The sequence below is a fragment of the Pseudophryne corroboree genome, unplaced genomic scaffold (assembly GCF_028390025.1).
Source record: "Pseudophryne corroboree isolate aPseCor3 unplaced genomic scaffold, aPseCor3.hap2 scaffold_944, whole genome shotgun sequence".
Lineage (NCBI taxonomy): Eukaryota > Metazoa > Chordata > Amphibia > Anura > Myobatrachidae > Pseudophryne > Pseudophryne corroboree.
Window position 1 is genome coordinate 191,391 of NW_026970524.1, and position 13,129 is coordinate 204,519.

At 45.1% G+C, this 13,129-nt stretch overlaps 14 non-coding genes across 14 annotated transcripts; 7 read left to right on the plus strand and 7 right to left on the minus strand.

Annotated features, from left to right (window-relative positions):
- Positions 1 to 296: 296 nt before the first annotated feature.
- On the minus strand, positions 297 to 459 carry LOC135048044 (U1 spliceosomal RNA). The gene has a single exon (XR_010239998.1). It is a non-coding gene; the product is annotated as a U1 spliceosomal RNA (small nuclear RNA).
- Positions 460 to 611: 152 nt separating this feature from the next.
- Positions 612 to 775, minus strand: LOC135048040 (U1 spliceosomal RNA). The gene has a single exon (XR_010239994.1). It is a non-coding gene; the product is annotated as a U1 spliceosomal RNA (small nuclear RNA).
- A 674-nt stretch (positions 776 to 1,449) lies between these two features.
- Positions 1,450 to 1,612, minus strand: LOC135047959 (U1 spliceosomal RNA). Its single transcript, XR_010239921.1, has one exon. It is a non-coding gene; the product is annotated as a U1 spliceosomal RNA (small nuclear RNA).
- A 152-nt stretch (positions 1,613 to 1,764) lies between these two features.
- Positions 1,765 to 1,928, minus strand: LOC135048015 (U1 spliceosomal RNA). The gene has a single exon (XR_010239969.1). It is a non-coding gene; the product is annotated as a U1 spliceosomal RNA (small nuclear RNA).
- Positions 1,929 to 2,602: 674 nt separating this feature from the next.
- On the minus strand, positions 2,603 to 2,765 carry LOC135047974 (U1 spliceosomal RNA). The gene has a single exon (XR_010239934.1). It is a non-coding gene; the product is annotated as a U1 spliceosomal RNA (small nuclear RNA).
- Positions 2,766 to 2,917: 152 nt separating this feature from the next.
- LOC135048018 (U1 spliceosomal RNA) lies at positions 2,918 to 3,081 on the minus strand. The gene has a single exon (XR_010239972.1). It is a non-coding gene; the product is annotated as a U1 spliceosomal RNA (small nuclear RNA).
- A 144-nt stretch (positions 3,082 to 3,225) lies between these two features.
- On the plus strand, positions 3,226 to 3,341 carry LOC135047994 (U5 spliceosomal RNA). Its single transcript, XR_010239949.1, has one exon. It is a non-coding gene; the product is annotated as a U5 spliceosomal RNA (small nuclear RNA).
- A 270-nt stretch (positions 3,342 to 3,611) lies between these two features.
- LOC135048007 (U5 spliceosomal RNA) lies at positions 3,612 to 3,728 on the plus strand. The gene has a single exon (XR_010239961.1). It is a non-coding gene; the product is annotated as a U5 spliceosomal RNA (small nuclear RNA).
- A 286-nt stretch (positions 3,729 to 4,014) lies between these two features.
- LOC135048004 (U5 spliceosomal RNA) lies at positions 4,015 to 4,127 on the plus strand. Its single transcript, XR_010239958.1, has one exon. It is a non-coding gene; the product is annotated as a U5 spliceosomal RNA (small nuclear RNA).
- A 4,821-nt stretch (positions 4,128 to 8,948) lies between these two features.
- On the minus strand, positions 8,949 to 9,112 carry LOC135048046 (U1 spliceosomal RNA). The gene has a single exon (XR_010240000.1). It is a non-coding gene; the product is annotated as a U1 spliceosomal RNA (small nuclear RNA).
- Positions 9,113 to 9,256: 144 nt separating this feature from the next.
- Positions 9,257 to 9,372, plus strand: LOC135047998 (U5 spliceosomal RNA). Its single transcript, XR_010239952.1, has one exon. It is a non-coding gene; the product is annotated as a U5 spliceosomal RNA (small nuclear RNA).
- Positions 9,373 to 9,642: 270 nt separating this feature from the next.
- Positions 9,643 to 9,758, plus strand: LOC135047990 (U5 spliceosomal RNA). The gene has a single exon (XR_010239945.1). It is a non-coding gene; the product is annotated as a U5 spliceosomal RNA (small nuclear RNA).
- Positions 9,759 to 10,045: 287 nt separating this feature from the next.
- Positions 10,046 to 10,161, plus strand: LOC135047991 (U5 spliceosomal RNA). Its single transcript, XR_010239946.1, has one exon. It is a non-coding gene; the product is annotated as a U5 spliceosomal RNA (small nuclear RNA).
- Positions 10,162 to 10,436: 275 nt separating this feature from the next.
- LOC135048002 (U5 spliceosomal RNA) lies at positions 10,437 to 10,552 on the plus strand. The gene has a single exon (XR_010239956.1). It is a non-coding gene; the product is annotated as a U5 spliceosomal RNA (small nuclear RNA).
- The last annotated feature ends 2,577 nt before the right edge of the window (positions 10,553 to 13,129 follow it).

Consider the following 13,129-nt stretch of genomic DNA (forward strand, 5'->3'; position numbering starts at 1 on the left):
ACCCCACCCTCCTTTGGTGTGGGGCTCATGTTGGCCATGCCCCATCCCCTGAAGCATTCAAGCTGATTTATTGCAGCAGCTGGGCACTGTAACAGCTCCAGAGCTGCTCTGAACGGCAAGTAAAAGGGTGTGGGCCCTGCAGCACTACCTGTAGTTTGCATTGTGCATTGGAAGGCACAAAGTAAGCAGACGGGAGAAGTCAGGATAGTGCGCAAGGGCATAGAAGGGAGCGGCTCAAGAAAAGAGAAGTTGAAACAGACAGCAAACTAGGCTGGAGAGAGACCTGAGACAAAGAGATCTGAATTATACGAGAGCCGACCAGGGGAAACACAAATTATGCAGTCAAGTTTCCCACATTTGGGGAAATCGCAGGAGCAGCACACCCAGAGTGCAATGGGTGAGCCTTGCCCTGGGAGAAGCACCTACATGATCATAGTATCTCACCTGCCAGGTAAGTAGAAGTTGGGCTAGAGCTGGGGAGGGTCGCTGCTCGGGTACCCCCCTGTCAAGTGAAGGAGATCCAACTGAGGCAGCACAAGGGAACTCTCGAAAGAAGAACAAGGCTAAAGGAAGATCTGAGACAAAGAAATCTGACTTTTACCAGAGCTGACCAGAGGAAAGCACAAACACAGTCCCCCACTACCACAAATAAAGCAGTCGAGTTTCCCACATTTGGGGAAATCACAGGGGTCAGCATACAGAGAATGCAATGAATGAACCTCACCGTGGGAGAACAATCTTCATGACCATGGTATCTCCTATGCAAAATAAGTATGATTTGGGATAGGGCTGGGGAGGGCCGCTGCTCAGGCACATCTCTGTCAAGTAAAGGAGATTCAACTGAGGCAGCACAAGGGAACTCTCATCTGGGGACAACAACTGCAGGGAGAACACATATTTTCAGATGAACATGGGAGGGCAGAAGGCTGCCTAATACTGAAGCACCCCCAAACAACAAACCAAATGCAACAACTAGTGCAAGCATTCCTGGGGGAAGGCCTGCAGCAGATGGATTTGCATACGGTGATGTCATCCAAGCAGTGGGTCAAAGTTGGCTTCAACCCTCGTCTGCATATGAAAAGAGAAAAGGGGCGTGCAGGGCATGGCGGCCTTTTGCGGCGCTTGGATGACCCCTAGTTCACATTAAACACCTCCACCCTCCTTCGGTGTGGGGCTCATGTTGGCTGTGCCCCAGCCCCTAAAGCATTCGAGCTGATTTCTTGCAGTAGCTGGGCACTGTAACAGCTCCAGAGCTGCTCTGTACGGCAAGTAAAAGGGTGTGGGCCCTACAGCACTACCTGTAGTTTGCATTGTGCATTGGAAGGCACAAAGTAAGCAGACAGGAGGAGAAGTCAGGATAGTGCACAAGGGTATAAAAGGGAGGGGCTCATGAAAAAAGAAGTGGAAACAGACAGCAAACTAGGCTGGAGAGAGACCTGAGACAAAGAGATCTGAATTATACGAGAGCCGACCAGGGGAAACACAAATTATGCAGTCAAGCTTCCCACATTTGGGGAAATCGCAGGGGCACCACACCCAGAGTGCAATGGGTGAGCCTTGCCCTGGGAGAAGCACCTACATGATCATAGTATCTCACCTGCCAGGTAAGTAGAAGTTGGGCTAGAGCTGGGGAGGGTCGCTGCTCGGGTACCCCCCTGTCAAGTGAAGGAGATTCAACTGAGGCAGCACAAGGGAACTCTCGAAAGAAGAACAAGGCTAGAGGAAGATCTGAGACAAATAAATCTGACTTTTACCAGAGCTGACCAGAGGAAAGCACAAACACAGTCCCCCACTACCACAAATAATGCAGTCGAGTTTCCCACATTTGGGGAAATCACAGGGGTCAGCATACCCAGAATGCAATGAATGAACCTCACCCTGGGAGAACAATCTTCATGACCATGGTATATCCTATGCAAAATAAGTATGATTTGGGATAGGGCTGGGGAGGGCCGCTGCTCAGGCACATCTCTGTCAAGTAAAGGAGATTCAACTGAGGCAGCACAAGGGAACTCTCATCTGGGGACAACAACTGCAGGGAGAACACATATTTTCAGATGAACATGGGAGGGCAGAAGGCTGCCTAATAATGAAGCACCCCCAAACAACAAACCAAATGCAACAACTAGTGCAAGCATTCCTGGGGGAAGGCCTGCAGCAGATGGATTTGCATACGGTGATGTCATCCAAGCAGTGGGTCAAAGTTGGCTTCAACCCTCGTCTGCATATGAAAAGAGAAAAGGGGCGTGCAGGGCATAGCGGCCTTTTGCGGCGCTTGGATGACCCCTAGTTCGCATTAAACACCTCCACCCTCCTTCGGTGTGGGGCTCATGTTGGCTATGCCCCAGCCCCTGAAGCATTCAAGCTGATTTCTTGCAGCAGCTGGGCACTGTAACAGCTCCAGAGCTGCTCTGTACGGCAAGTAAAAGGGTGTGGGCCCTGCAGCACTACCAGTAGTTTGCATTGTGCATTGGAAGGCACAAAGTAAGCAGACAAGAGGAGAAGTCAGGATAGTGCATAAGGGTATAAAAGGGAGGGGCTCATGAAAAAAGAAGTGGAAACAGACAGCAAACTAGGCTGGAGAGAGACCTGAGACAAAGAGATCTGAATTATACGAGAGCCGACCAGGGGAAACACAAATTATGCAGTCAAGCTTCCCACATTTGGGGAAATCGCAGGGGCACCACACCCAGAGTGCAATGGGTGAGCCTTGCCCTGGGAGAAGCACCTTCATGATCATAGTATCTCACCTGGCAGGTAAGTAGGAGTTGGGCTAGAGCTGGGGAGGGTCGCTACTCGGGCACCCCCCTGTCAAGTGAAAGAGATCCAACTGAGGCAGCACAAGGGAACTCTCGAAAGAAGAACAAGGCTAGAGGAAGATCTGAGACAAATAAATCTGACTTTTACCAGAGCTGACCAGAGGAAAGCACAAACACAGTCCCCCACTACCACAAATAATGCAGTCGAGTTTCCCACATTTGGGGAAATCACAGGGGTCAGCATACCCAGAATGCAATGAATGAACCTCACCCTGGGAGAACAATCTTCATGACCATGGTATCGCCTATGCAAAATAAGTATGATTTGGGATAGGGCTGGGGAGGGCCGCTGCTCAGGCACATCTCTGTCAAGTAAAGGAGATTCAGCTGAGGCAGCACAAGGGAACTCTCATCTGGGGACAACAACTGCAGGGAGAACACATATTTTCATATAAAAATCTTGGTCATGCTCTGGTTTCTCTTCAGAACGAACAAATCTTTCGCCTCTTACTAAAGATTTCCGTGGAGAGGAGCAAAACCGAGTTTTATCTCAATTTTTGCATGCCCCATCTTTTTGGGGTTTCTTTTACCGGTTTAAAGATAGAATGAGTGTGCTTTAATGTAAGCTCATTTGCATAGAAATGACAGTAAATGTTTATTTATGTTCAAACAGAACTTTCTTGACCATGCTACTTGCTTTAAAGATCTGGGAGCACATGGAATACAGTACAAACCATGCTTATAGCAAGGAGAAGCCAGGTGAGAAATCTGCTTTCTTTCAAATTGGGCGCTCACTTTGATCTGAATGAGGACTGCTGGCACAGCACTCAGGCGACAGGTGGAATCTTGGTCATGCTCTGGTTTCTCTTCAGAACGAACAAATCTTTCGCCTTTTATTAAAGATTATCCGTGGAGAGGAGCAAAACTGAATTTTATCTCAATTTTTGCATGCCCCATATTATTGGGGTTTCTTTTATCAGTTTAAAGACAGAACGAGTGTGCTTTCTTGTTAGCTTTAATGTAAGTTTATTTGCATAACAATGACAATAAATGTCTGTTTCTTTTCAAGCAGAACTTTCTTGACCATACTAATTGCTTGAAAGATCTGGGAGCACATGGAAAAGAGTACAAACCATGTTTATAGCAAGGGGAAGCCTGGTGAGAAATCTGCTTTCTTTCTTTCAAATTGGGTGCTCACTTTGAGCTGAATGAGGACTGCTGGCATGGCACTCAGGCGACAGGTGGAATCTTGGTCATGCTCTGGTTTCTCTTCAGAACGAACAAATCTTTCGCCTTTTACTAAAGATTTCCGTGGAGAGGAGCAAAACTGAGTTTTATCTCAATTTTTGCATGCCCCATATCATACCTCCCAACTGTCCCGATTTTCGCGGGACAGTCCCGTTTTTTGGGGACTGTCCCGCTGTCCCACCTGCGGGCCGCAGTGTCCCGCGGTGGGGAGGACAATTGGGAGGCTCTGTCTGTCGCTGCCCTGCTTAGCAGAGCAGCGGTGAATAGACGCTGTGCGCATGCGCACAGCGTCTATTCACTGAAGTCAGAGGGAGAGGTGGCATGCCAGCGGCTCACAGAGCGCTGGGCATGCCCGCTCAGTGCCGAAAACGGGGGCGTGACTCGCGATCGCGGGTCCTCCCGCGAAGCCACGCCCCCTTTTACTTAGGCCACACCCTTTTTGGGAGCGCGCGCGACTTCGTTGCGCGTGTGTCCCTCTTTGCGAGCCGACAAAGTTGGGAGGTATGCCCATATTATTGGGGTTTCTTTTATCAGTTTAAAGACAGAACGAGTTTGCTTTCTTGTTAGCTTTAATGTAAGTTTATTTGCATAACAATGACAGTAAATGTTTGTTTCTTTTCAAACAGAACTTTCTTGACCATGCTACTTGCTTGAAAGATCTGGGAGCACATGGAAAACAGTACAAACCATGCAGTATCACAAGAGCCTTTATTTGATCTTTCATGAAGATAGAGCAGAATTGAGGACACGTCAACAATTTCTGCCGAAGGTGGTTCATCTTTCCACATGGTGCCTTTGGCCACTGACACCTTCGTTGAGTCAAAGTCTCTGGCTGTGGTCAGAACTTTGAAAATTTATGTCACCAGAACGGTTCAGATTAGGAAAACAGAGGCTCTGTTTGTCCTGTATGCTCCCAACAGGATTGGGTGTCCTGCTTCCATGTAGACCATTATGCGCTGGATCTGTGGTAAGATTCAGCATGCTCATTCCATGGCAGGATTGCCGTTACTGAATTAGGTGAAGACCCATTCTACTAGAAAGGTGGGTTCATCCTGGGCAGCTGGTCGGGGAGTCTCGGCATTGCAACTTTGCCGAGCAGCTATTTAGTAAACACTTTTGCTAAGTTTTACAAGTTTGATACCTTGGCCGATGATAACTTCAAGTTGGGTCATTCGGTGCTGCAGAGTCGTACGCACTCTTCCACCCGTTCAAGAGCTTTGGTATAACCCCATGGTTCTTAATGTGACCCCAGCATCCTCTAGGTCGTATGAGAAAATAGGATTTTAATACCTACCGGTAAATCCTTTTCTCTTAGTCTGTAGAGGATGCTGGGCACCCGTCCCAGTCCATACTGTGTCTGCAGTTATTACTTGTGGTTATACACATGTTGTGTTATGGTTCTGGTCAGCTTTTTGCTGCAATTGTTCATGCCGTTGGCTTGTGTTCTGTTGAATGCCACGTTCTGCGGCATGCTTAAGGTGTGAGCTGGTAAGATGCTCACCTTAGTTTAACAATAAATCCTTTCCTCGAAATGTCCGTCTCCATGGGCACAGTTCCTATAACTGGAGTCTGGAGGAGGGGCATAGAGGGAGGAGCCAGTTCACACCCTTTGATAGTCTTAAAGTGCCCATGTCTCTTGCGGATCCCGTCTATACCCCATGGTTCTTAATGTGACCCCAGCATCCTCTACGGACTAAGAGAAAAGGATGCCCTTGCGCACTATCCTGACTTCTCCTCCCGTCTGCTTACTTTGTGCCTTCCAACGCACAATGCAAACTACAGGTGGTGCTGCAGGGCCCACACCCTTTTACTTGCCTTACAGAACAGCTCTGGAGCTGTTACAGTGCCCAGCTGCTGCAAGAAATCAGCTTGAATGCTTCAGGGGATGGGGCATGGCCAACATGAGCCCCACACCAAAGGAGGGTGGGGGTGTTTAATGAGAACTAGGGGTCATCCAAGCACTGCAAAAGGCCGCCATGCCCTGCACGCCCCTTTTCTCTTTTCATATGCAGATGAGGGTTCCAGCCAACTTTGGCCCACTGCTTGAATAACATCACTGTATGCAAATCCGTCTGCTGCAGACCTTCCCCCAGGAAGGCTTGTACTAGATGTTGCATATGGTTTGATATTTGATGGTGCTTCAGTATTAGGCAGCCTTCCGCCCTCCCATGTTCATCTGAAAAGATGTGGTCTCCCTGCAGTTGTTGTCCCCAGACGAGAGTTCCCTTGTGCTTCCTCAGTTGAATCTCCTTAACTTGACGGGGGAGGGGCTGCCCGAGCAGCCACCCTCCCCAGCCCTATCCCAACTCATACTTATTTTGCATATGAGATCTCTTGATCATGAAGATTGTTATCACAGGGTGAGGTTCATCCATTATATTTTAAAATAGGAAGGTACAAATTACATATTTGAATTGCATTTATGTGCTGGATTCAAATGTCCCCCCCCCCCCCTTCCTTTCTCAATTGTGCCCGTCAGCAGCTATTCTAAGGTTGCTGCCAATGGGTGTGACACATTAATTTCTTCTGTGGGGTACACTGGACTCCACAAGGATTCACATTGGGGTGTAGAGTAGGATCTTGATCTGAGGCACCAACCGGCTCAAAGCTTTTGACTGTTCCCAAGATGCTCAGTGCATTCTCCTCTATAACCCCGCTTCCATGAACAGGGAGCTCAGTTTGTAGTTGGTGCCTTCAGTAGCAGGCCACTTAACAGGGGCCTGCCTCAGGCAGCCTATTCTTAGCTATAAATTTTGACAAGAAAAGAAGAACTTGTTTTATGAGAATCTACAAGGGCTGCAGCAGGCTAGGTCTAATAGACATCTTTACTGCAGCTTCATCACTCCCAGCGGCGCTGTATACTCCCGTGCCCTGGTTGCTGGGTCACTGCAGCGGAGGGTCCGGTTTCATCCTAAGGTCAGTCACACACACACCACCCTTCCGGATCACGAGGCCGCTGATGAAGGGGAGCGTGGCCGTAGGGGGTGGACCGTGTGCGCACTGGCGTGGACACTGATTACTGGGCAGCCGCTCCACTAGCCACCAGGTACAGTTAAGGAGCACAGGTCTGGGGGTTTTTCTCCTATATTAACCCAATTTTGTACTGCCCGCAGCGCATTGTGATAGGTAATAGGGCCTGATTCAGGTTGGATTGCAATCACAATAAGCGATCCAACTGCAAAAATTGCTAAGAGCATACGCATGTGCCTGCATTTTCTGCGGCACCCCGCAGAGAATGCGATCGCCTCTGCCTGTCAATCGGGGCGGGGGGGGGATAGGTGGGTCAGCAACACTCCATTTCCAAGTCAGGGATGGAGCGGTGCGGGGGCAAGGCTTCAAAATGGGGTCTGCAACGGAGGAGACACAGGGGGCGTGGTCACAGCGGCTGTATGACATCACATTCAGCCGCTGTGATCACAAAAATGGTGGCGGCTTCCTGCGCGCACATACAGTCTGCACCAGCAAGAGGCTACACCATTTTTTATGATCACGCTGAACTGCAGTGCGACTGCAATTACAGCATGGTCAAGAAGGGAGGCGTCATGCTGGGTGGCCATGCCCTTTCACTGTGCAGGAGCCAGCACTGCTCACACACTAGTCCCCGGGTGCAGCCCCCAACCCCCGGGACACCCGGAGCAACAAAATGTAGATTCAGGCCACCAGGCCACGCCCCTACCTATGAAACCATGCCTCCTTTTTACCATTGCGCTGCTTATCTGCGCGCACTGCATTACAATCTCCCTCGCCACCTCTCTGGGTGTCACCAGTGATAGTGACACCTCTGCCATGCTTGTAGCAGCTGGTCCTAAGATCTACGCCTCAAGCCCTGAGTGTTTGCCCTTGTGACTTGTTGATCATCATAGCGAAGCAGATGCTTACAGAAAACTGCAGGGGCTTAGATTGAAAATAAAAAAATTGATGGGTATAAGGTAGAGAGGAGCGGGTTCGGTTCTCCGAGAACCGAATTCCCCACGAACTCCACGTTGTTTACACTGGTCCGAGGCAGGCTCGGTTGTTCCCGCCTGACTCGGAAAACCTGAACAAGGGAAAATGTCATCATCCCGCTGTCGGATTCTCGCGAGATTCGGATTCCATATAAAGAGCTGCTTGTTGCCGCCATTTTTACTCGTGCTTTGAAGAGAGAGCGGAATGGACGTGGCTATGTTCTCTCAGTGGAAATCTCAATATCAGTGCTCAGTATCAGTGGTTACTTATTGCTGCTCAGTAATACTAGTAGTGTGTCTCTCCTGCTCAGTGTCAGTTCTCAGTAGTATCCTCATCAGTGCTCAGTATCACTGCTCATTGTCTTGTGCTGCATTGTGGTGCTCAGCATACTACAGTACATTACTAATAGTCCAGTGCTGCATCTTGCTGCTCAGTGTCAGTTCTAGTATCCTCATCAGTGCTCACTATCACTGTTCATTGCATTTTGGTTTTCTGTATACTACAGTAACATAGTAATATAGTAACATATAGTAACATAGTTTTTGAGGTTGAATAGAGGCAAATTGCCCATCGTGTTCAACCTGTTTTAAGTTGTGATGATTCTACATACTTGCTGAATAATGTTTTATGACTAGTTAGCTACTATAACTCATGTTACCCCCGGATTAACCATGTTGATATTTTAAGTATTATAACCTTAGATAGCTTTTTCATTCAGAAATGTATCCATTCCTTTTTTAAATCCAATTACAGAGTCCGCCATTACCACCTTCCCTGGCAGGGAATTCCACATCCTGATTGCCCTAACAGTGAAGATCATAGTATCTCACCTGGCAGGTAAGTAGGAGTTGGGCTAGAGCTGTGGAGAATTGCTGCTCGGGCACCCCCTGTCAAGTGAAGGAGATCCAACTGAGGCAGCACAAGGGAACTCTCGAAAGAAGAACAAGGCTAGAGGAAGATCTGAGACAAAGAAATCTGACTTTTACCAGAGCTGACCAGAGGAAAGCACAAACACAGTCCCCCACTACCACAAATAATGCAGTCGAGTTTCCCACATTTGGGGAAATCACAGGGGTCAGCATACCCAGAATGCAATGAATGAACCTCACCCTGGGAGAACAATCTTCATGACCATGGTATCTCCTATGCAAAATAAGTATGATTTGGGATAGGGCTGGGGAGGGCCGCTGCTCAGGCACATCTCTGTCAAGTAAAGGAGATTCAACTGAGGCAGCACAAGGGAACTCTCATCTGGGGACAACAACTGCAGGGAGAACACATATTTTCAGATGAAAATCTTGGTCATGCTCTGGTTTCTCTTCAGAACGAACAAATCTTTCGCCTTTTACTAAAGATTTCCGTGGAGAGGAGCAAAACTGAGTTTTACCTCAATTTTTGCATGCCCCATCTTTTTGGATTTTCTTTTATCGGTTTAAAGATAGAATGCGTGTGCTTTAATGAAAGCTCATTTGCATAGAAATTACAGTAAATGTTTGTTTCTTTTCAAACAGAACTTTCTTGACCATGCTACTTGCTTGAAAGATCTGGGAGCACATGGAATACAGTACAAACCATGCTTATAGCAAGGAGAAGCCAGGTGAGAAATCTGCTTTCTCTCAAATTGGGCGCTCACTTTGATCTGAATGAGGACTGCTGGCATGGCACTCAGGCGACAGGTGGAATCTTGGTCATGCTCTGGTTTCTCTTCAGAACGAACAAATCTTTCGCCTTTTACTAAAGATTTCCGTGGAGAGGAGCAAAACTGAGTTTTATCTCAAATTTTGCATGCCCCATCTTATTGGGGTTTTATTTTATCAGTTTAAAGACAGAACGAGTGTGCTTTCTTGTTGGCTTTAATGTAAGTTTATTTGTATAACAATGATAGTAAATGTCTGTTTCTTTTCAAACAGAACTTTCTTGACCATGCTACTTGCTTGAAAGATCTGGGAGCACATGGAAAAGAGTACAAACCATGCTTATAGCAAGGGGAAGCCTGGTGAGAAATCTGCTTTCTTTCTTTCAAATTGGGTGCTCACTTTGAGCTGAATGAGGACTGCTGGCATGGCACTCAGGCGACAGGTGGAATCTTGGTCATGCTCTGGTTTCTCTTCAGAACGAACAAATCTTTCGCCTTTTACTAAAGATTTCCGTGGAGAGGAGCAAAACTGAGTTTTATCTCAAATTTTGCATGCCCCATCTTATTGGGGTTTTATTTTATCTGTTTAAAGATAGAACGAGTGTGCTTTAATGTAAGCTCATTTGCATAGAAATGACAGTAAATGTTTGTTTCTTTTCAAACAGAACTTTCTTGACTATACTAATTGCTTGAAAGATCTGGGAACACATGGAAAAGAGTACAAACCATGTTTATAGCTAGGGGAAGCCTGGTGAGAAATCTGCTTTCTTTCTTTCAAATTGGGTGCTCACTTTGAGCTCAATGAGAACTGCTGGCATGGCACTCAGGCGACAGGTGGAATCTTGGTCATGCTCTGGTTTCTCTTCAGAACTAACAAATATTTCGCCTTTTATTAAAGATTTCCGTGGAGAGGAGCAAAACTGAGTTTTATCTCAATTTTTGCATGCCCCATATTATTGGGGTTTCTTTTATCAGTTTAAAGACAGAACGAGTGTGCTTTCTTGTTAGCTTTAATGTAAGTTGCCATAGATGCAGTGAAACACATGTGTAGGGCACGGCGTGTCCGCGTGTATTTGACTCATGTGAAATGTTATAAAACAAAAATATATGATTATGATGTTAGCTGTTAGTCTCCACTAATAGGGAATAGAAGCTGAGCTATAAGAAAGGAATACACTAGATATGATGTCACTTAGCAATTACAATGTCTAAAGTGCATACAGATAGCTACTAATAACTCTTGATAAGAAAGTATATCAGTGTGGGTATATTTATATGATGGGATATTGGGACTAGTGAATATATATCACTCCTGCTGTCCAGATTGGCAATAACCAGACAATTATGATAAGAGTAGAGATGTCACATGGGCTGCTATAGATATTAATTTAATGCTGTATGTGTCATTTGTTACAAATGGATACATTTTCTATGAGTCAGCCTAGCAGCTGCATGTTCTAACAGAACACTATCCTCACACAGAATCTGCTAACCTTGAGATAACTAAATGACAGTGTGTAACAGTCTCTTTACTATAAGACTGTTACAAAGTAATATATATATTTGAAGTCAGTCTAGCAGCTGTGTGTTCCAGCAGTTTATAAGACAAAGAAAATCTCCTATTGTGGAATCTAGACACATGGGACTGCTGGCCTGTGTCATACTATTTCTATGTAATACCAGTAACATGTATATAACTGTTACATAATTGTTACAAATGGATAAATCTTTGAGTCAGCCTAGCAGCTGCATGTCCTAACAGGACACCATAAATCCTTTACAGTGTAACAAATTGATTGGTAACACTTAAAGGCTGGAGAGCAGTTATATGCCTTACTAGCATACTCAATATACCACATTATTACACCAGTTACCACGATTATTGACAGCGCATTTGATATATTATATTACCCTCACACTGAGTCTGTTTACCTTTAGATAACTAAGTGACCGAATATGTAACAGTTTCTCTATCATAAGACTGTTACAAAGTGAGATAGATATATTTGGAAGTCAGTCAAACAGCTGTGTGTTTCAGCGGTTTATAAGAAAATTCCTCATTGTGGAATCTGGACCACTAAGGGTTATTATATATATAGCACATGGAATTGCCACATCTCCCTATATGATAATTTCATTACACTGTAACATAATAAGAATTAACTCTTTAACAGTGTAAATAGAGAGTAATGAATCTCTGACACATGGAATATATTATTTCTTAGATGAATTGGATAAACCATTATGACAGACACTTTGCTTCTTAATAAGAATTGAGGTGGCTATACCTCTAAGGAAAGCATTATTGCCTACGCCTAGATCAGATTAAATAAGATCTGGCTGAATATATGAAGGAAGGTTGCTATTTATATGAGAATTGGAATTGCTATATTCCTTAAGGCAACCCCACCGATTGATATATGTTGTCAATTAAGTATATCTGAACGGCTATATCTGGACCAGATTTAATAAGATCTGGCTGATTATATGAAGGAGGGCTGCTATTTATATTGGAATTGCCATATTCCTTAAGGCAACCGCACCTGTTGGTATATCTCGCCAATTAACTATATCTAAACAGCTAAATTAAAGCTATTCATCATTTTTTTAGTTTGGATATTAATAAATATGATCTTTCCATGATCCATAGAGATTTCCCTATCAAGTGATTCCTTATCCGATATAGAAAGCTATCCCCCTGTGGTATTGAATTTAGGAATATAGTCTTAGGGGACACAGAGAAATAAGTGATCCCCATCTAACTAAGCACCCCACAAATTGGAGGTTAGCTTACCGGTTATACTCAATCACCCCCACAAATTCGCCAATGGGGATGGCTTCCCGGGAGGTAACCCCTATTGAGTGAAGGGAGTATATAGGATACGACCCAGTGGTACCTGACGACATAGATACTAACAGCTATTTAATAACATTACGCTAGAAAGTGATTATTAGCAACATATATATCTATATAAACAACCCCGCCAGGGTTGTGCCTTCAAAAATAATCACACACGGACACGCTTTTTAAACCTTTTTTTCACATCTCTTTATTCTTCTTATGCACATGTATGTTAGTTCTGTGATTTTAACATTTATGTTTCACTGCAGTTTGGGATAATAATATTAATATTTATCCAATTTTAATACATACTTAATAAAGGTTATATTTTATGATTCATTCATTCTGTCCAGTGCGTCAACAGTGCAGATTTCTTCTTGTTTTTTCTCCCAAATTCTATAACAATGACAGTAAATGTTGTTTCTTTTCAAACAGAACTTTCTTGACCATGCTACTTGCTTGAAAGATCTGGGAGCACATGGAAAACAGTACAAACCATGCAGTATCACAAGAGCCTTTATTTGATCTTTCATGAAGATAGAGCAGAATTGAGGACACGTCAACAATTTCTGCCGAAGGTGGTTCATCTTTCCACATGGTGCCTTTGGCCACTGACACCTTCGTTGAGTCAAAGTCTCTGGCTGTGGTCAGAACTTTGAAAATTTATGTCACCAGAACGGTTCAGATTAGGAAAACAGA